Source organism: Muntiacus reevesi, chromosome X (genome assembly GCF_963930625.1).
Source record: "Muntiacus reevesi chromosome X, mMunRee1.1, whole genome shotgun sequence".
NCBI classification, from domain to species: domain Eukaryota; kingdom Metazoa; phylum Chordata; class Mammalia; order Artiodactyla; family Cervidae; genus Muntiacus; species Muntiacus reevesi.
In genome coordinates, this window is record NC_089271.1 from 36,703,021 (window position 1) to 36,719,757 (window position 16,737).

Here is a 16,737-nt window from a genome sequence, read left to right on the forward strand (position 1 = left end):
GCTATGCAATAGATCTTTTAACCCCAAACTGCTGAATTGTGTCCCCACCCCGACCCCACACTGCTTTTCCCCTTTGGTAACCATGAGTTTGTTTTCTGTGTGAGTCTGTTTCTGTTTTATAAATAAGCTCATTTGTATCATATGTTTTTTTTAGATTCCACATATAAGCAGTATCATATTTGTCCTGGCTTATTTCCCTTAGTGTGACAATACCTAGGTACATCTTTGTTGCTGCAAATGGCAAAATTTCATTGTGTTTCTTTTTTTTTTGCTGAGTAGTATTCCATTTTATATACCACCCCCACGACACATCTTTATTTTTGGCCATACTGTGTGGCATGCAGGATCTTAGTTCCCTGATCAGGGATTGAACCCAGGCCTCCTGCAGTGGAAACATGGAGTCTTAACCAGTGGACCACCAGCGATGTCTCTATACCACATCCTCATCCATTCATCTGTTGATGGACATTAAGGTTGCTTGGAATGGTCTTTCTTAGTCATTGTTTTATTCCTAGCACCTTACATACTGCCTGGCATGTAGCAGAAACTCAGTGAATATTTGTCAAAGTATGAAAGGGAAGGAGGGAGGGAAAACAATCTGATATGATATTAGCCACGTTCAATATGATAAGGGACTAATGTGAGAAGAAAATCCAGGAGGAAGTAGATGATACTAGTAATACCTAATGTGTGTTGAGGACTGTGGTGAGGTACTACTATATGTTCCTGCCTACATTATATCATTTAATATGTACAACAATCCTGAGTCAGATATTATGCCCATTTTACAGATACAAATACTGAAAATAAAAAAATTAAGTAACATAAATATAGTGCATTACCAAGTGGTAGAGTTAGAATGAGGTTAGTTTGGGCCAAGTGGTGGGACAAATAGTGGTAGCTCAAAGAGAGAAATCTCGACTCCAGATAACAGATTTTGGAATCATCAGTAAAAGATGTTTGCATGTGAATGGAAGTGTTTGTTTAGTAAGAGAGATTATAGAATGAAAATAGTGATCTGTGCGGAGAGAATCCTTGAAACTGAGAAGTACTGAGAAATGATGGATGGATGGAAGAGGAAACCCAGAGAAGGTCACGTCCCTAAAATCAAGGGAGACAAAGGATTGAGGAACGGGAAGGTGTGGTCCGCATTTCATAGGCTGGAGATCTCTATGTATTTCATGGAGTTAACAACTAGCAGTTTACTGTATTGATGACAGAAACAGTTTTCTGAACTGGTGGAAACAGATTACAAGACAATGAGGAGTAAATAAGGATGTAGTGATAAGATATGAAATTCTTTGTTCATAAGGATAAAAAGATATGGTGGTATGGGAAATGGGAGTGTGGGTTATCTACATTGTTGTTTTAAGAAGGAAAATATTTGAACATGCTTATGAAAGAAAAGGCTGTTTTGGTGGAGGAGGAGGTTGGAATGTGAGGGTTAAAGAGTGAGAACCTTGACAATGGATTTCTTTTTTTTTGATAGAAAAATTCTTTAATCAAAACAAGTTTACATGTTGACACTTATGGCTTAACTAGAATAAATTTGTCCAAGTTTAAATTTTGTAAGGACCAAACAGATATAATATCCAGAGTTCCCTCAGAACAATGGGTCCTAGTTCCATTGTTTGTTATCTACACTAATGCTGCTCATTGTGGTCAGCAGACCCATGCCAGTCCATGCACTGTGAGCTACTGGTCTGAGACATGATGAATATGGAAATGAAAAATAAACTTGTAGGAATATTGTTATTTGACAGTCATTTGATACCTGTTGAATATAAATATAAGGGCTTCCCTGATAGCTCAGTTGGTAAAGAACTGCCTGCGATGCAGGAGACCCCAGTTTGATTCCTGGGTCAGGAAGATCCGCTGGAGAAGGGATAGGCTAAACTAGGAGCTTGTACTCTGTATATTCTTCTTTGGTCATTTTTGCTTTTGCAATGATTCACTTCTGTTTTACACAAACATAAGACAAAAAATTGATCCTCAGAAGACTGAATGTTTTTTTTAAATGGTCCTTCATCACAGTTTGAGAACCACTATGGAAAACAAAACAAAACAAAACAACAGTATGATGAAGCAGGCATGGTAAAATGTTAACATTGAGGAGACCTGGTTGAAAGGTATATATTCTAGAGGTATATATTCTAGAAATCTGAAATTAATTAACAGTGAAATGATTTTTTTTAAAGCTTGAAGACTAATGAATGTAGATAACAAATTAGGGGATTAATCTTAAGGGAAAAATAGACAACTCTTCCACTGCAGTTGAAAGGTCGGAAGGAAGTATGAGTGTGGATTAGGTTGTTGTTTTTTTTTTTTTTAACTTTTTTTTCATTGGAGGATAATTACTTTACAATGTTGTGTTGGTTTCTGCTATACAACAAAGTGAATCACCTGTAAGTATATATACGTCTGGTCTTCCCTGGTGGCTCGGTGGTAAAGAATACTCCTGCCATTGCAGGAGACGCAGATTCGATCCCTGACTTGGGACTACCCCCTGGAGAAGGAAATGGCAACCCACTCCAGTATTCTTGCCTGGAAAATTCCACGCACAGAGGAGCCTGGCGGGCCATAGTCCATGGGGTCACAGAAGAGTCGGACACAATTGAGTAACTAAACAGCAACGTACATACGTCCTCCTCCCTCTTGAACTTCCCTCCCACTTCCCACTCCATCCCACTCCTCTTGGTTGTCACAGAGCACTGAGTTAAGTTTATAACTGGAGCTTTGGTGTCAAAGACCACCCCTGCCTGGGACTTGGGTGGCATCTCTATATTCTCTCTGGGGAGTAGGAGGTGAGTACTCTTGCTGAAAGGAAGTGCTTTTGTACCTTCTTGAGAAGGGAATGGCAACCCACTCCAGTATTTTTGCCTACAGGATCCCATGGACAGAGGAGCCTGGCGGGTACAGTCCATAGGGTCACAAAGAGTTGAACACGACTGAGCAACTAACACTTTCACTTTTGTACCTTCAGAGGTGGGCTCTGAATCAGAGTTTGTGTGCAAGTAGTTTATTTAGAAGTTCATTCCAAGAATCACCATTAGTTATAGTTAGGGAGTCAAGAGAGAGATGAGAAGTCAGGTGATAAAGTGTGTGTTATGTAATAGTTTTCTCCCATGGACAACTGGGATTCAATCCTTCTGGGAAATGCTATGAAACAGTGCAGAACATAGATCATGATTATCCCATTTTAGAGGCAAGAGAACTGAAACCTTTGTCTTCCATCTGCCATCTATTTGTCATCTCCTGAGAGCTGGGACATAGTGAGAATAGTGGGAGTTGAGGATTTTTTTTTTTTTTTTTTTTTTTTTTTTTGGAGTTGAGGATTTGAAGGCACTGACAGCATCTTCTATGATGAGATAGGAAATGAGGGAAAACAGGGTTTGAAGAGAGGGATGGAAGTTAAAACATGATACCGGTAGGAATGGGCAAAGGAACTAACCGAGGAACATGTGATTGATTGCCATGATTCCTGTGTAGGCTTGAGAACTTGGTGAAGGTTGGAGTCCATGGATTTATCACTGTCAGTCCTCACATGGCCGTAACAGTGGGTCATGTATAGAGGCTATGAAAGCAGTCAGATGTTTGACTTTTATTATTTTCCTTGGCAGCTGCATAAATCTATGAGCACATCTCGCTACAAGGGTAATAGCTCACATCTTTTCAGATGAAGCACTCTCAAGCTTGGTTTTCACCTTATGTATTTAGGCAGTTGATTTGCAAACCTCACTATAGAAATTTACATCCGTATCATTCCATTGCTTTCAGGATTTGCAGTCTTTAGGTATCAGTAAGTTCCATAAGGTAATGAGGCCAGATTTTCTTCAGCCCTGGATCAATGTGCCAAGCTAGTACATAGTGTGTGCTGAGTCGTGTCTGACTCTTTGTGGCCCTGTGGACTATAACCGGTCAGGTTCCTCTGTCCATGGATTCCCCAGGCAAGAGTACTGGAGTGGGTTGCCATTTCCTCCTCCAGGGGATCTTCCCGACTCAGGGATGGAACCAGAGACTCTTGTGTCTGCTGCCTTGGCAGGCAGGTTCTTTACCACTGAGCCACCTGGGAAGCCAAAGTCAGCATGTGTAGTGGGTATTATGTGAAAATAGGATGATCTGTGCACTCAAAAGCTCAGAGACTTGCAGGGGAACAGGAACCTGTAAAGACATAAGCAGGGCACAGTGGATTGAGTTCTGTGATACAGCTTACATAGTAGATGCTCAATTAATATTTGCTGAGTGACTGAAGTGTGATCCAATATACAAGATCCCTCTTGTCATGAAAAGCTTATCATATTCTTAGTGGAAGTTAGCAACTGTGGACTTAAAGTGGTTTCAAGAAGAGATGGAGGGAGCCAAGATGGCGGAGGAGTAGGACAGAGAAACCACTTTCTCTCCTAGAAATTCATCAAAAGAATAACTGAACGCAGAGCAAACTTCACAAAACAACTTCTGATCGCTAGCTGAGGTCACCAGGCGCCCAGAAAAGCAGCCCATTGTCTTCGAAAGGAGGTAGGACAAAATATAAAAGATAAAAAGTGAGTCAAAAGAGCTAAGGACGGAGATCCGTCCCGGGAAGGGTCTTAATAGAGGACGTTTCCAGACACCGGGAAACCCTCGCACTGGCGGGCCTTGTCGAAGTGTTTGAATCTCAGAGTTTGAATCTGACTGGGAGGGATACAATAAATAAAACCCACAGATTACAAGCCTAAAAGCAACTCCCAGCAGAAAAGTACCCCAGACGCCCGCATCCGCTGCCAGCAAGTGGGGGCGGAACGGAGAGGAGCGGGCGGCATTGCTTGGGGCAGGGTCCGGGCCTGAGTGCCCTGAGGACAATCGGAGGGAGCTTTTGTGAGTTGCCAGCTTGAACTGTGAGAGGGCAAAAGAGAGAGAGAAAATTAACCGGCCGGAACACACTGCCGGCCGCTCGCAGAACAAAGGGACCAAGAAAGTCCTGAGAAGAGCTCGCAGGCTGCGGACCGGCCCAGCCCCGCCGGAGGCAGGAAGCAGGGGGGAGGGGAAGGGGCAGGCTCGGCCCCAAGGATCGCATCCCCTACCGCACTACAAACGGGCCAACACCTTCTAATAAAAGACCCCCCGAGATTCTGGATGGTCGACATCTGCCAGGAGGGTCGCGGCTAGACACAGGGCACACGCACCCGACCGGCGCGGGTGGGGACTGGGGCTGGGGACGCGGAGGGCAGAAGGCGCACGCACCCAACTGGCGCGGGCGGAAACTGAGGCTGGGATCGCGCAGGGCAGAAGACGCGCCGCACCCGGGGAGAGAGCGCCTGACAAGCGCCTGGCTGCCTGAGCCATTCGGGCGGCGTAGGCACAAAACGCAGGCGCAGCTTTGTGTACCGCGCTTTTGTGAATCACCCGAGGGCTGGAACCGCGCACAGCGTAGGGCGCGCTCCATGCAGAGCAGCCGGGAGCCTGAGCAGCCCAGACGGAGAAAATAGCGCCGGCCCCTCCCCGGAGCGCGACGGAACTAGTTACCTGAATAAGAATCCACCTCAGCCCACCTGTGTCAGGGCGGAAATTAGGCGCGGAAGAAACCGGCAACAGAAGCCAAATAAACAAAGGGAACCGCCTCAGAAGGGACCGGTGCAACAGATTAAAATCCCTGAAGAAAACACAGACTTCACCGGAAGGGCCTGTAGATATCGAGAAGTATAAGCTGGAACTGAGGAGATATCTGAAACTGAGCCGAACCCACACTGACCGCAACAGCTCCAGAGAAATTCCTAGATATATTTTTTCTTTTTTTTTTTTTAAGTAAGAAAAAAAAAATTTTTTTTTCTTTTTTCTCTTTTATTTTCCTTTAAAATTCCCTATTACTCCCCCATTACTCCTTAACTTTCATTTTCATAGATTTTTACGATTTTTTTAATTAGGTAAAACAATTTTTTTTCTCTTTTTCTTCTTCTTTTTTTTTCTCTTTTCTTCTTCTCTTCTATTTTCTATTTTTCTTTTTCTCTTATTTCTTTTAAAGTCCTCTAGTACTCCTCTTACTACTCCTTAATTTTCATTTTCAATACACTATAACCTTACAGGAAAAAAAAAAAAAAAGAGAAGCCCTATTTTTAAACCAAACTTCATATATATATTTCTAAAATTTTTTTTTGTATGTTTTGGTTTTTGTTTTTAATATAGTATTTTTAAGAATCTAACCTCTACTCTAGATTTTTAATTTTTGTTTTTCAGTATATGATATAAATTGTGATCATTTAAGAATCCAATATTCAGCTCCCATTTTTATTCAGGAGTGTGTTGATTATTCTCTCCCAATCTTGACTCTCTGTTTTCTACCTCAGAACACCTCTATTTCCTCCTTTCCCCTTCTCTTCCCAATCCAATTCTGTGAATCTTTGTGGGTGTCTGGGCTACGGAGAACACTCTGGGATCAGACAACTTCGTAGATCTGTCTCTCTCCTCTTGAGTCCCCCTTTTTCTCCTCCTTCTCATCTCTATCTCCCTCCTCCCTCTCCTCTTCCTCATGTAACTCTGTGAACCTCTCTGGGTGTCCCTAACGGGGGAGAAACTTTTCACCATTAACCTAGAAGTTTTATTATCAGTGCTGTATGGTCGGAGAAGTCCTGAGACTACAGGAAGAATAAAACTGAAATCCAGAGGCAGGAGACTTAAGCCCAAAACCTGAGAACACCAGAAAACTCCTGACTACATGGATCTTTAAGTAATAAGTGACCGTCCAAAAGCCTCCATACCTACACTGAAACCAACCACCACCCAAGAGCCAATAAGTTTTAGAGCAAGACATACCATGCAATTTCTTCAGCAACACAGGAACATAGCCCTGAATGTCAACATACAGACTGCCCAAGGTCACACCTAACACATAGACCCATCTCAAAACTCATTACTGGGCACTCTATTGCTCTCCAAAGAGAAGAAATCAAGATCCACACACCAGAACACTGACGCAAGCTTCGCTAATCAGGAAACCTTGACAAGCCAATCGTCTAACCCCACCCACTGGGTAAAACCTCCACAATAAAAAGGAACTACAGACCTCCAGAATACAGAAAGCCCACTCCAGACACAGCAATCTAAACAAGATGAAAAGGCAAAGAAATACCCAACAGGTAAAGGAACATGAAAAAAGCCCACCAAGTCAAACAAAAGAGGAGGAGATAGGGAATCCACCTGAAAAAGAATTTAGAATAATGATAATAAAAATGATCCAAAATCTTGAAAGCAAAATGGAGTTACAGATAAATAGCCTGGAGACAAAGATTGAAAAGATGCAAGAAATGTTTAATAAAGACCTAGAAGAAATAAAAAAGAGTCAATTAAAAATGAATAATGCAATGAATGAGATCAAAAACACTCTGGAGGGAACCAAGAGTAGAATAACGGAGACAGACGATAGGATAAGTGAGGTAGAAGATAGAATGGTGGAAATAAATGAAGCAGAGAGGAAGAAAGAAAAAAGGATCAAAAGAAATGAGGACAACCTCAGGGACCTCTGGGACAATGCGAAACGCCCCAATATTCGAATCATAGGAGTCCCAGAAGAAGAAGACAAAAAGAAAGGCCATGAGAAAATACTCGAGGAGATAATAGCTGAAAACTTCCCTAAAATGGGGAAGGAAATAGCCACCCAAGTCCAAGAAACCCAGAGAGTCCCAAACAGGATAAACCCAAGGCGAAACACACCAAGACACATATTAATCAAATTAACAAAGATCAAACACAAAGAACAAATACTAAAAGCAGCAAGGGAGAAACAACAAATAACACACAAAGGGATTCCTATAAGGATAACAGCTGATCTATCAATAGAAACCCTCCAGGCCAGAAGGGAATGGCAGGACATACTGAAAGTAATGAAAGAGAATAACCCACAACCTAGATTACTGTACCCAGCAAGGATCTCATTCAGATATGAAGGAGAATTCAAAAGCTTTACAGACAAGCAAAAGCTGAGAGAATTCAGCACCACCAAACCAGCTCTTCAACAAATGCTAAAGGATCTTCTCTAGACAGGAAATGCAGAAAGGTTGTATAAACATGAACCCAAAACAACAAAGTAAATGGCAACGGGTCCACACCTATCAATAATTACCTTAAATGTAAATGGGTTGAATGCCCCAACCAAAAGACAAAGATTGGCTGAATGGATACAAAAACAAGACCCCTATATATGCTGTCTACAAGAGACCCACCTCAAAACCAGAGACACATACAGACTAAAAGTGAAGGGCTGGAAAAAAATATTTCACGCAAACGGAGACCAAAAGAAAGCAGGAGTCGCAATACTCACATCAGATAAAATAGACTTTCAAATAAAGGATGTGAAAAGAGACAAAGAAGGACACTACATAATGATCAAAGGATCGATCCAAGAGGAAGATATGACAATTATAAATATATATGCACCCAACATAGGAGCACCGCAATATGTACAGCAAACGCTAACGAGTATGAAAGAGGAAATTAATAGTAACACAATAATAGTGGGAGACTTTAATACCCCACTCACAGCTATGGATAGATCAACTAAACAGAAAATCAATAAGGAAACACAAACCTTAAATGATACAATGGACCAGCTAGACCTAATTGATATCTATAGGACATTTCACCCCAAAACAATCAACTTCACCTTTTTCTCAAGTGCACACGGAACCTTCTCCAGAATAGATCACATCCTGGGCCATAAATCTGCTCTTGGAAAATTCAAAAAAATTGAAATCATTCCAGTCATCTTTTCTGACCACAGTGCAGTAAGATTAGATCTCAATTACAGGAAAAAAATTGTTAAAAATTCCAACATATGGAGGCTAAATAACACGCTTCTGAATAACCAACAAATCATAGAAGAAATCAAAAAAGAAATCAAAATATGTATAGAAATGAATGAAAATGAAAACACAACAACCCAAAACCTATGGGACACTGTAAAAGCAGTGCTAAGGGGAAGGTTCATAGCATTAGAGGCTTACATCAAGAAACAATAAAAAAGCCAAATAAATAACCTAACTCTACACCTAAAGCAATTAGAGAAGGAAGAAATGAAGAACCCCAGGGTTAGTAGAAGAAAAGAAATCTTAAAAATTAGGGCAGAAATAAATGCAAAAGAAACTAAAGAGACCATAGCAAAAATCAACAAAGCTAAAAGCTGGTTTTTTGAAAAAATAAACAAAATTGACAAACCATTAGCAAGACTCATTAAGAAACAAAGAGAGAAGAACCAAATTAACAAAATAAGAAATGAAAAGGGTGAGATCACAACAGACAACACTGAAATCCAAAGGATCATAAGAGACTACTACCAGCAGCTCTATGCCAATAAAATGGACAACTTGGATGAAATGGGCAAATTCTTAGAAAAGTATAACTTTCCAAAACTGAACCAGGAAGAAATAGAAGATCTTAACAGAACCATCACAAGCAAGGAAATCGAAACTGTAATAAAAAATCTTCCAGCAAACAAAAGCCCAGGACCAGATGGCTTCACAGCTGAATTCTACCAAAAATTTAGAGAAGAGCTAACACCTATCTTACTCAAACTCTTCCAGAAAATTGCAGATGAAGGTAAACTTCCAAACTCATTCTATGAGGCCACCATCACTCTAATTCCAAAACCAGACAAAGATGCCACAAAAAAAGAAAACTACAGGCCAATATCACTGATGAAAATAGATGCAAAAATCCTTAACAAAATTCTAGCAAACAGAATCCAACAACATATTAAAAAAATCATACACCATGACCAAGTGGGCTTTATCCCAGAAATGCAAAGATTCTTTAATATCCGCAAATCAATCGACGTAATACACCACATTAACAAATTGAAAGATAAAAACCATATGATTATCTCAATAGATGCAGAGAAAGCCTTTGACAAAATTCAACACTCATTTATGATTAAAACTCTCCAGAAAGCAGGAATAGAAGGAACATACCTCAACATAATAAAAGCTATATATGACAAACCCACAGCAAGCATCACCCTCAATGGTGAAAAATTGAAAGCATTTCCTCTGAAATCAGGAACAAGACAAGGATGCCCACTCTCACCACTGCTATTCAACATAGTGTTGGAAGTTTTGGCCACAGCAATCAGAGCAGAAAAAGACATAAAAGGAATCCAGATAGGAAAAGAAGAAGTGAAACTCTCGCTGTTTGCAGATGACATGATCCTCTACATAGAAAACCCTAAAGACTCTTCCAGAAAATTACTAGAGCTAATTAATGAATATAGTAAAGTTGCAGGATATAAAATTAACACACAGAAATCCCTTGCATTCCTATATACTAACAATGAAAAAACAGAAAGAGAAATTAAGGAAACAATACCATTCACCATTGCAACAAAAAGAATAAAATACTTAGGAGTATATCTACCTAAAGAAACAAAAGACCTATACATAGAAAACTATAAAACATTGATGAAAGAAATCAAAGAGGACACAAACAGATGGAGAAACATACCGTGTTCATGGATTGGAAGAATCAATATTGTCAAAATGGCTATTCTACCCAAAGCATTCTATAGATCCAATGCAATCTCTATCAAGTTATCAACGGTATTTTTCACAGAACTAGAACAAATAATTTCACAATTTGTATGGAAATACAAAAAACCTCGAATAGCCAAAGTAATCTTGAGAAAGAAGAATGGAACTGGAGGAATCAACCTGCCTGACTTCAGACTCTACTACAAAGCCACAGTCATCAAGACAGTATGGTACTGTCACAAAGACAGAAATATAGATCAATGGAACAGAATAGAAAGCCCAGAGATAAATCCACGAACCTATGGACACCTTATCTTTGACAAAGGAGGCAAGGATATACAATGGAAAAAAGACAATCTCTTCAACACGTGGTGCTGGGAAAACTGGTCAACCACTTGTAAAAGAATGAAACTAGAACACTTTCTAACACCATACACAAAAATAAACTCAAAATGGATTAAAGATCTAAGTGTAAGACCAGAAACTATAAAACTCCTAGAGGAGAACATAGGCAAAACACTCTCCGACATAAATCACAGCAAGATCTTCTATGACCCACCTCCCAGGATGTTGGAAATAAAAGCAAAAATAAACAAATGGGACCTAATGAAAATTAAAAGCTTTTGCACAACAAAGGAAACTATAAGTAAGGTGAAAAGACAGCCCTCAGATTGGGAGAAAATAATAGCAAATGAGGAAACAGACAAAGGATTAATCTCAAAAATATACAAGCAACTCCTGAAGCTCAATTCCAGAAAAATAAATGACCCAACCAAAAAATGGGCAAAAGAACTAAACAGACATTTCTCCAAAGAAGACATACAGATGGCTAACAAACACATGAAAAGATGCTCAACATCACTCATTATCAGAGAAATGCAAATCAAAACCACAATGAGGTACCATTACACGCGAGTCAGGATGGCTGCTATCCAAAAGTCTACAAGCAATAAATGCTGGAGAGGGTGTGGAGAAAAGGGAACCCTCTTACACTGCTGGTGGGAATGCAAACTAGTACAGCCACTATGGAAAACAGTGTGGAGATTTCTTAAAAAACTGGAACTAGAACTGCCATATGACCCAGCAATACCACTTCTGGGCATACACACTGAGGAATCCAGATCTGAAAGAGACACGTGCACCCCAATGTTCATCGCAGCATTGTTTATAATAGCCAGGACATGGAAGCAGCCTAGATGCCCATCAGCAGATGAATGGATGAGGAAGCTGTGGTACATATACACCATGGAATATTACTCAGCTGTTAAAAAGAATTCATTTGAATCAGTTCTAATGAGATGGATGAAACTGGAGCCCATTATACAGAGTGAGGTGAGCCAGAAAGATAAAGAACATTACAGTATACTAACACATATATACGGAATTTAGAAAGATGGTAGCGATGGCCCTATATGCAGGGCAGAAGAAGAGACGCAGAAGTACAGAACAGACTTTTGAACTCTGTGGGAGAAGGTGAGGGTGGGATGTTTCAAAAGAACAGCATGTATATTATCTGTGGTGAAACAGACCACCAGCCCAGGTGGGATGCATGAGTTAAGTGCTCAGGCCTGGTGGGCTGGGAAGACCCAGAGGAATCGGGTGGAGAGGGAGGTGGGATGGGGGACTGGGATGGGGAATTCGTGTAACTCTATGGCTGATTCATATTAATGTATGACAAAACCCACTGAAAAATTAAAAAAAAAAAAGAAATGAAAAAGAAAAAAGAAGAGATGGAGGTATTTGCCATCATATGGTGAGAACATTTTCTTCACTCTTCCATAAACAAACTGGAAGAAAACACTGAACCCATTAGTTTGCAAATTTTGTTTTTATGGGAGGAGAGACTGAGACACAGAGTCGTTTTCATTTTGTTAACTAATTATCTCATGATTATTGAGCCGTAGTGGTCACACTGCTTCTTCTATGGCGATTAAATTTGACAGAGTAGCATCATTTAGGCCTCAAGACATCTAACTCAGTAGTGATGAAATGCTTATGATCTGGGAATGATTAATAACTCATCTTACCTTGCTCTTCCCCCCAAATGAAAAATCTTTAATGGCTAGGTTTTGACTATTACAGTTTTTTTTGTTGTTAGCCATGCAATAATTTCTTAACAATCATTGCATATAACAGACAAATATAGAAAAATTCTAGTGCTTGCTTTATCTTGAAGAGCTCAAAACATTCTTTCCTTCTTAATAAGATTTCCATTTTATTTTGAAAAAGTCACTACTTCCTCAATATGGTGAGGGGAGTTTGTATTGCTAATTTTAATTTTTTTCACATATTATTCAACAGTGATTATATTCATAAGAGTAGACTAGACCTAAAGCATATTAGGTGAAGAAAGGGTTTCACAGGTGGCACTAGTGGTAAAGAATCCACCTGCCAATGGAAGAGACCCAAGAGATGTAAGTTTGATCCCTGGGTGGGGAAGATCCTCTGGAGGAGGGAATGACAACCCACTCCAGTATTTTTTCCTGGGTACTCTCATGAACAGAGGAGCCTGGTGGACATCAGTCAGTGGGGTTGCAAGAGTCAGGCATGACTGAAGTGACTGAGCACACACTCACACGGATAAAGAAAAGAGGTTTCTGCCATGAAAAAGTTCAGAGCCTTGCACAGGGGAAGGACTTGTAAGTAGGCAGGAACAGCGACTGCCGTGCGTTCAAATGCTTTGAAGGGAAGAAGAAATCTCTATTTGGAGAAGTTGGTGGAGACTTTAAAAGGACATCATATTTTTAATTGATCTTAGGGGCTGGGGAAAACATTTTGTAGCCATTGAGGAGGAAGATGTAGCTTGAGAGTGGGGAATGGAAGTAGGAAGGACATGCCAGACAAAGGGAAAAGCAGCAGATACACAGAGATCGTGGTTGGCCATGGAATATTCTGGATGGTGGAGAGTCCTAAGGGATGCGCTAAGAGTTTTGTTCTGTACTTTGTGGGGGCAGCCGGGACTGAACAATAAGGTAGCACTTCTGTGGTCACCTTTAAGATAGAGGATGGACTCCCAGCCCAAATATAATGTGATCTCTCTCTACACACACACACACTGTGGTCACCTTTAAGATAGAGGATGGACTACCAGCCCAAATATAATGTGATCTCTCTCTCTCTCCACACACACACACACACACACACACTCAGAGGATGGACTCACCTTTAAGATAGAGGATGGACTCCCAGCCCAAATATAATGTGATCTCTCTCTCTCTCCACACACACACACACACTCAGAGGATGGACTCACCTTTAAGATAGAGGATGGACTCCCAGCCCAAATATAATGTGATCTCTCTCTCTACACACACACACACACACACACACACACACACACACACACACACACACACACACACACACACACACACACACACACTCAGAGGATGGACTCACCTTTAAGATAGAGGATGGACTCCCAGCCCAAATATAATGTGATCTCTCTCTCTACACACACACACACACACACACACACACACACACACACACACACACACACACACACACACACACACACACACACACACACACACACACACTCACTCAGAGGATGGACTCACCTTTAAGATAGAGGATGGACTCCCAGCCCAAATATAATGTGATCTCTCTCTCTACACACACACACACACACACACACACACACACACTCAGAGGATGGACTCACCTTTAAGATAGAGGATGGACTCCCAGCCCAAATATAATGTGATCTCTCTCTCTACACACACACACACACACACACACACACACACACACACACACACACACTCAGAGGATGGACTCACCTTTAAGATAGAGGATGGACTCCCAGCCCAAATATAATGTGATCTCTCTCTCTACACACACACACACACACACACACACACACACACACACACACACACACACACACACACACTCAGAGGATGGACTCACCTTTAAGATAGAGGATGGACTCCCAGCCCAAATATAATGTGATCTCTCTCTCTACACACACACACACACACACACACACACACACACACACACACACACACTCAGAGGATGGACTCACCTTTAAGATAGAGGATGGACTCCCAGCCCAAATATAATGTGATCTCTCTCTCTCCACACACACACACACATCCGAGAGGGTATGAAAAAATGAATTCCCAAGTAATCCTAAAATAGACTGAGATGGCGAGCAAGCAGGAAGAGAAGACTGGCTCAGGGTTTTATGGTGGTTAAGGAGTGGGGTGAGGGTAAAAGTTCCCATGCCTGGGAAAGGGCTTGTATGATTGAAATCTCCCACTGGCACCCCAGGAAGGAGCACTTAGACTTTCTTATAAGTTGGCCCACTTGTGGAACAGAAGGAGAAGAGGGTGGGGTGAGACTTGAAAACTGTTAGTAGTCAACCATCAAAAATGAAGACATGGGACTTCCCTGATGGTCAAGTGGCTAAGAGTCTGTACTCCCAATGCAGGGGGCCCTGGATCAATCCCTAGTCAGGGAACTAGACCCCACATGATGTAACTAAGGATGTGTGCCACAACTAAGAGTTCACATACTGCCACTCAAGATCGTGCATGCCGCAGTGAAGATTGAAGATCCCACATACTGCAACTAAGACCCAGTGCAGCCAAATAAATGAATACTTAAAAGAGAAAATGGTGACATTACATGCGGATGATCAGATTTGGGAAGGAAAAAACACCAGGAACAGTGAGAAGATAACTTGGAAAAGGATAAGGAGGCTAGGCTGGAAGAACCCTCAGGAGCCTGTGGCAAGTTGCTGGGTAAAAAAAATGAAGACCTGACTGTGACCATGAAAATAAAGATGGTTTGAGGAATGTGTCCGAGGAAAGAATTGAGATTGGTACCCAATAAACCTGGTAGTGAGTGAGAGAGGGTGCTCCAGGATGACTTTGAGAGCTGGTTGTACAACTAGAGAAAAAATGAAAACAAACGTAGGCTGTATGGGAGGAGGGACAGGTGGTGAGGAGGAGACCAGGAGTTACTTGTTTCATGTGTTTTGAAATGTCATGGCCTAGAGTCACCACATCCTTTGAGAAATGCACCACAGTTCTTCCAGACTCTGCCCTTTTCTGGGTCATCTTGAGTGCCACTGGTCAAATATCATAATGCTAAAAATTAAAGTCGCTCTGGGAAGCCCAGTTGAACATGACTTTTCTTTTTCTAAGGAACATTTATTGTTTCTTATTGCAAAATATGCTTCATGTAAACAATTATGGAATATAGGCAAGTATAAACAGGAAAAAATAAATGCCCCATAGTCCCTCCCTATGAAAATGATAAGTAACATCATATTAGTGTATTTCTTTTTTTGTTGTTGTTATTTCAAAGTAGTTTATTTAGGGGTTCCATTTTCATTCCTCAAAAAATATGGAACGCTTCACGAACTTGCGTGTCATCCTTGCGCCGGGGCCATGCTAATCTCCTCTGTATTGTTAGAATTTTAGTATATGTGCTGCTGAAGCGAGTGCTAGTGTATTTCTTTTTGTAGAGAGGACCGTTGGAGATCAAATGGGAGAGAAACTTAGTCCAAAAGAGTGATAAGCTTCAAAGAGGAAGTAATGTTTTATCTGGGTATTTGAAGATTTTGAGAACATTTGCTTACCATAAAGGGAAAGAAGTGGGCTGAGAGTGGAAGTATATGAGAATAACAAGGATACACATTTTAAGATTGAAGTCATATGTTCCATTGTAGTTTATAACTCAAAATTTTAAGATAATATCAGCACAACATTTAAGTAAAATTTTTGCAGTGAAATATATGCATAGGAAACATATTGTATTATGTCTCTTGCCTTTGGGAAAGATCACATTGGAGATTTTTAAATCTACTTCCTGAAGTGATGTTTGGGGACTGTGGACTAGCCTGACACAGAAGTCTGTTACCACCAACTCAGTGTTAGTTTCTGAGCATTGGGCTTGCTGGCTTCCTTTTTGATTCAGGCTCCAGAGATCATCAAGTGTGATTGCTTGAATAGGTATTTCCCTCATATTTGAAAATTTTCACATGATGATATTTCAGTTTTTCTGTTGTTATAAATTATAGATCAAAAATTAGGCTTAGAATTCCCAAGGACTCAAAGTTTAGCTGCAAGTATTCTCACCCCCACCCCCACCCAGGTTCACTGAGTAATCATTGACATACATCACTGTATAAGTTTAAGGAATACAGCACGATGGATTGATTTATTTATATGATGAGATGATTAGAAAAAGTTTTGCTAACATTCACCATGCAAATTTTGCTTTTTAAAAA

General features: G+C 40.7%; 1 non-coding gene across 1 annotated transcript; it reads right to left on the minus strand.

The window, feature by feature from the left end:
• Window positions 1-15,845: 15,845 nt before the first annotated feature.
• On the minus strand, window positions 15,846-15,952 carry LOC136154886 (U6 spliceosomal RNA). The gene has a single exon (XR_010660590.1). It is a non-coding gene; the product is annotated as a U6 spliceosomal RNA (small nuclear RNA).
• Between the last annotated feature and the right edge of the window lie 785 nt (window positions 15,953-16,737).